Genomic DNA, 6,090 nt, shown 5'->3' with positions numbered 1-6,090 from the left:
AAATAAACAATGATAGAATAAGTCTCTGTGCTATAAGAAATCTCTGTGCTACTAGATATCTATACAAGGTATATAAATGTAATGTGTCTTACCTACAGAAGAGGAGTATGTGATTACATCTGGGCATTTATCTACAACCTCAGACCCAGAGACCGAATATAGCCTGCCAGATCTCTTTGTCAGGCTCTAAGAGTTCTCCCCAGGCCACACCATTCACTGGTCCTGCTTCATGCCCCAAATATTTTGCCTGGGTAGAACTCCGGTAATGCCCTTGCTTGCCTAGACAGAAAGCAGTGTGTAGTAGTAGTAGTAGTAGTAGTAGTAATTTATTTATACCCCACCCATCTGGCTGGGTTTCCCCAGCCACTCTGGGTGGCTTCCAACAAAATATTAAAATACAATAGGCTGGTGTAGAAACCAGCCTATTGTATCAAGGTGGATTTTAAATCTGTTGCTCCACCTACTTTTGCCTCTGGCCCCGCCTACCACTGACATGTGGGAATATAACATTTGGGCTGAAAAGGGTTCCTCAACCCTGACCTACAGCATATCACACAATCACAAAGATAACAACTTCCTGCTCTTTCCACACACACCCAGCACCCAGTTTTCATCCTTGTGACTTTACCAGCACCTCTTGAATTGCAAACCTCACCATCTTATTTTCAAATGCTGCACAAAAAGACTTGCATAGATTACATTTATTGGACCTTTTCCCACCAAAGGAAATGAAAAATGACTTTTCAGATGGAGCTGTTAACGTGACTTTTATCCATAGTTGTGTGTCTTACTCATTCTGGATCTATTTGGCCCTAAAACTTATCAAGGATCTAAGGTATTATGCATTGGGAAGCTATAAGCACATTACATGTGAGATGTAATTTGTATGATATGTAGCAGGCCAATGGACTATGGCAAATAGGGATGCTATATTTCTTAACTGTCACTCTGGTGCTTTTGCTTCTAGAATGCTATAAATTATGTACCCTCTCCTGCCCACCCCCCAAAACACCCTGTTTGAGAACTTTCTGTTGGTTGCAGCTGCTGGTAGCTTCCACCTGTCATTTGGGTGAGCATATTGGATTGGTTCTTGTCAGTAAGATCGCCTACCAATGGCAAAGTTTTTCCATCAACAGTGGAGCTCGCCTGACAGTAGAGACCTGCAGAAGCTAGCAAGACTAGGCAGAGGGACACCTCCAACACAGCAGTTCAGGGGTTTGCATATGTATTTGACCAGAATGAGAATACTGTAATGTATTTAACTAATCTGATAAGTTTTGTACTGTATCAACAGTGATAAAGGCATGAAAATAAACAGTGCCAGTGCTGCAACATCAGAATTCATTCTCAAGTCACAAATTAGGGGAAAGAGACCTAGGGAAGGTCCTGTGTCCTGCATGTAGTTTTCTATTTCTAATAAGTGAAGGAGCAAATGCTCATATATTGTGGTCACTTACAGGATGTCGCGAGGATAAGCCTCCTCCTCTTTCCCACAGCTCTGATCCTCATGTCATCCTTGCCCTTGCAAAGCACAACAATGAGGAGAAAAATATAATTAGTGCAGAGGCCCTGATCATGCTCCCGAGTCCAGTGCAAAGACCTTTTCCTCCCACATGAAATAAAAGCCAGCTGTTTTCATGGTAGAGAAGTAATCTTCTCACAGACTGCTGTGGCATGTACTCCACAAATCTGTATAGGAATGGAAGAGAATTCAGGGTAGAAGCAATCTACAGCCAGAAGCACATCTACAAGCTGCCCTAATAATATAATCAAACAAGCATTATTAAAAACTCTGTGGGAAAGAGGACAAAAAGCTAAAGGGAACTAATAGAAGAACAGCAAAGCACTTAAAAGAAAAAAAGGGTATTCCAGCCAAGGAAGGGGTAACATAGAGAGGATTGGGAAGACAGAGAGATATTTCCTTAGACAGTGAGCTTTTGACATATTGAGGTTTTCAGTGTTAAGGAAAGGTGCTCTTGGCAATAAATTTCCAGCTGAACCACTTTCCTGAGAAGCAAAGACATTGTTGCATAGGTAGTGATTTCCCACTAATCTCATAGTTCAATGTATGCATTGCCAACCTGGTTCCTTCCAAATGTTTTGGACAACAACTTCCACCAGCCGTCAGGCAGTTGTGCTGGCTAGCAGCTGATGGGAATTGTAGTCCAAAACAGCTAGAGGGCACTAGGTTGACGAAATCTGGTTTGATTTGTTCCAGCGTCTGGGAGAATGTATAGATTCCTGAGGAAATTGGAGTTGTGATTCTGTTCCACAAACTTGTTAACCTGATCAGCATCAGTGACAGTTTCTATCTCAGTTCTTACCATCTCAGAAAACCATCCTCCAGATACCCCTCATTTCCAGTTTCATTATTGGGTGACATCTGGAATCCATTTAGGGGTTTTTGTTGTTGTTGTTTTTCATTTCTAGTTATCCTCACAGGCCATGAATGAAAAAAGTCACTATAGGTAGAAAATAAGCCTTAAAAATACACATGAAATACTGAAGAAATAAATGAGCTCAAAATGCTACCTGCCTACTCAATTGAAAACAATGTCTGTTTTGATTTGAACCAGAGTCCTGGTTTGTGAGATGAGGCCAGAGCCTGCCCAATACGTTTTCAGGTTGAAGAGCAAATGTTGCCTCCCCAAAACCAATGTATTTAGTACCCAAGGCTGCCAAATTATATTGGTATCTAGGGCTAGAAAATGGCTAGAAAATGTTGCAGCAACAGGACATGGGGTAGGGATTAATTTTGCTCATGAGGATAAATCATCCCATGGATGATTCTAAGCCAACAGGCACATGGTCAGCCAAACCAGTTGCTATGGCAACAGCCCAGTACTGACTATATAAGTGATTAAGCCATGTCAGTCTGTCCTGGAGTTACTGAATCTGTCTGGAAGTGTCCGGGGTCTGTGAATCAGAGTCTGTGTTGTATCTTGAATTGCTGGAGCAACTAAGATACTTTGTACTTGTAAATATCTGTATCTACAAAGGCCGATATGTATGCATCTCCATCTGGAACTGTTTTACTAAAGCCTTTTCTTCTGCAACAGTTAACTATTTGGACCTTAAGGTGCCTCTGTGTGGTGATTGGAACTGGGGGCAACTTCCACTGAGTAGGTATCTCACCTCAGATTCCCAGCAGAAAACCTTCACAGCATTAAAACATTTTAAAATTAACAATTTGCTGCCCTTTCATAACCTAAAGCACATGTTTTAAAATCATGAAGGAGCAGCAGAATCCCAAATCAATTAACAGGCAGCCCAAATGGCTGCTGAAATGGTCATATGTGCTCACCAAAAAACAAATAGTGGTGAGGCTGGATGGGCCTCTAATGTAAGAAATTTCACAGTTTAGATGCCAAGACTGAAAAGTCTTTGTCAGAGTGTTGGGCTAGGACCTGAGAGACCTGTTTTCAAATTCCCACTCAGCAATAAAGTTCACCGGGTGACCATGGGTCAGTCACTGTCTCTTAGGCTAACATACCTCACAGGGTTGTTGCGAGAATAAAGTGAGAAAGAGGAGAGCCATGTCTGGTCCCTTGAGTTCCTTGAAAGAGAGGTGGGATATAAATGTAATTTTTTAAAGTGCTTGTAATTGACCTTTTCCTCTCCCTTTAACAAACCCATCTTCAGTTCATTTTATGATGGACCATGTTTAAGCAACTTTTTGTTCCTCTTTCCTTTTAAAAATACCTTTCAGAACTGAGGGCTGCTTCCCAAGAAATAGCATACATAATATATTTAACACCCACTGACTTCAGTGTGAGTTTGTTTTTCAGATTCTTAGGAAATAAAGTAAATGAAGTAAATATTATTCTATCCAATATTGCATGAAATTACATAATCCTCGGAGCAAGAAGTGGTTCCCAGACTTATCTGAACTATAACACTGAAAAAGAAAAGCATGGATATTTCCCAAAATAAACTCTCTTACGTAGCTAGTTTGCTGTAACAGAACTTTGGCATTGTCTGCAATTGCATGTACTGGGCACCAATGCGGAACTAAAACATGAGCAGTGCACATTTAATCTGTGTTACTTGCTAAAAAAAATCAGGACATAGATGCTGATACCATGTTACCAGCTTTGAATGAGTGCTGATGATAGTTCTCCACAGGACTTGTTTTCTACTCTAGCAATAATTAAGGGTCAAACTACACACAACATATACGTTCTGTGTTTGGAGCCCCACACATCTTTTTATTTAACAACTAACAGACACAAAGTGTTAGTGGGATCAGAACGCACCATTAGGGAATGGGACACTATCTTCTTGCCCCCAGTGCTGTGACCTAGTACACACCCCAACACTAAGCTGCTATGAGTCACAAGGGAATTATTATGCCCTCTGAGAGGACATGCCAGGGGGGCTTGGCATGCAGTCATACCTCTGGTTGTGAACGTGATCCGTGCGGGAGGCACGTTCGCAACCCGCAGCATTCGCAGCCTGAAGTGCCATGTCTGCGCACACGCGCGATGTGATTTGGCGCTTCTGCGCATGCACATTTTGTGTTTCTGCACATGCGCGAATGCCAAAACCCAGAAGTAACCCGTTCCAGAACTTCCAGGTTTGGCGCAGTCTACAACCCAAAAATGCACAACCTGCAGCATTCATAACCCGAGGTATGGCTGTACATCAGAAGCCTTTTCCAGACATTAGGAGGGGAGATCTGTTGTCATATTCCCACTTCTCCACTATCATGGTAGCAAACCTATGGTCCCTGGGAGGGTGTCTCAGAAGCTCTCATATCAGGTATATCTGATCTCCCCACTCCAGCACTGGAGGAGGTGGATCCAATGATGGCTTCTCCTTTCTACCACTGTGGCGATGCCTGTGGTCATGCTGATGTCAGAGCTCCAATATAAGGCCAAAAAGGAGGTCTGCCAGGGACCATTTGGGGGAATGCTGGGATTGGACTGGAAAAGATCCATAGCCTTCTCTGCTACTCACCCCCCTCACCTCCATACACAAAAATACACACATATTTACAAACTGGGAAGAACTGCCATAAATCTCGGGAACTAACACACACACACACACACACACACACACACACACACACAAAAGTTAAAGGACAGAGGAATGCAAGAAGGCTCCTCTGACCTTATTTCTGACCTCATGCTGCAAGTGTTGGGTGGCAGCAGTTAACTCCCCCCTTTTATTAATCTTCTTATGTTACAATAATAAAATTATGTTACAATACATTACGTTATGTCTCTTATTATACAATACTTTTGTGCATTTATGCTAAAGGTATTACACCTCAAAGAGAGGAAAAAGAAAAGAAAAACCAAAAACAAGAACAACAGCAACAACACACAAAAAAGAAAACAAAAATGACCAAAACAACAAATTTTTCCAATAACATAAATAAACCAAACAATTAGAGCTAACATAAATCTACACACACACACACACACACACACACACACACAGTTAAAGGACAAAGGAATGCAAGAAGGCTCCTCTGACCTTATTTCTGACCTCATGCTGCAAGTGTTGGGTGTTAGCAGTTAACTTGTGGTGCCCCCCTCACTTTAGGACCACAGCCTCAAGATATAAGTATCACCACCTCAGCTAATAGCAGGTTGGAAGGGACATGGACCAGTGTCACTGTATAGGTGCAGAGCATTAGACCTTCTCTCCATAATGTACAGTTATAATTTTTTGTTAATATTAACCAGGCTTCGTCAAAAAATTCTAGGACTGTGTACAAAAGCGTTAATAAAAACTAATTCACACACAACCCAGAAATACAATTTAAGCCCAAATATAAATGTAACCAAATACAAGAAGACAAAAATTGATTAAACCGAAGCAACCGAAGATCAAATTAGAACAAACAAAACAAAAATCTGTAGTGCTAAAATGACCCAATTATCCCTCTCTGCAGCCAGCTGTTTTCGGAATAGAAAGAAGTCTTTTCCATTATGGGAGAATTGCACTGGGAGGGCAGGATTGCCAACGATCAAGTGGAAGTGCATTTTGTCAGTGCAACTCAAGCTTATGTGACCTTCTTCCTCCAATGCTTCCATTCACCACCCCTCTCCTTTGCCACTTGGCCCTATACCAGGCCTTTCT

General features: G+C 41.7%; 1 long non-coding RNA gene across 1 annotated transcript; it reads right to left on the bottom strand.

Annotated features, from left to right (window-relative positions):
- Positions 1 to 235: 235 nt before the first annotated feature.
- LOC117050419 lies at positions 236 to 2,400 on the bottom strand. The gene is made up of 3 exons (XR_004427086.1): positions 2,325 to 2,400; positions 1,458 to 1,521; positions 236 to 279 (listed from the first exon to the last, which is right to left on the bottom strand). It is a non-coding gene; the product is annotated as an uncharacterized LOC117050419 (long non-coding RNA).
- Between the last annotated feature and the right edge of the window lie 3,690 nt (positions 2,401 to 6,090).

This window comes from Lacerta agilis, chromosome 7 (genome assembly GCF_009819535.1).
Source record: "Lacerta agilis isolate rLacAgi1 chromosome 7, rLacAgi1.pri, whole genome shotgun sequence".
Classification (NCBI taxonomy): domain Eukaryota; kingdom Metazoa; phylum Chordata; class Lepidosauria; order Squamata; family Lacertidae; genus Lacerta; species Lacerta agilis.
This window is presented reverse-complemented; position numbering and strand designations above follow the sequence as displayed.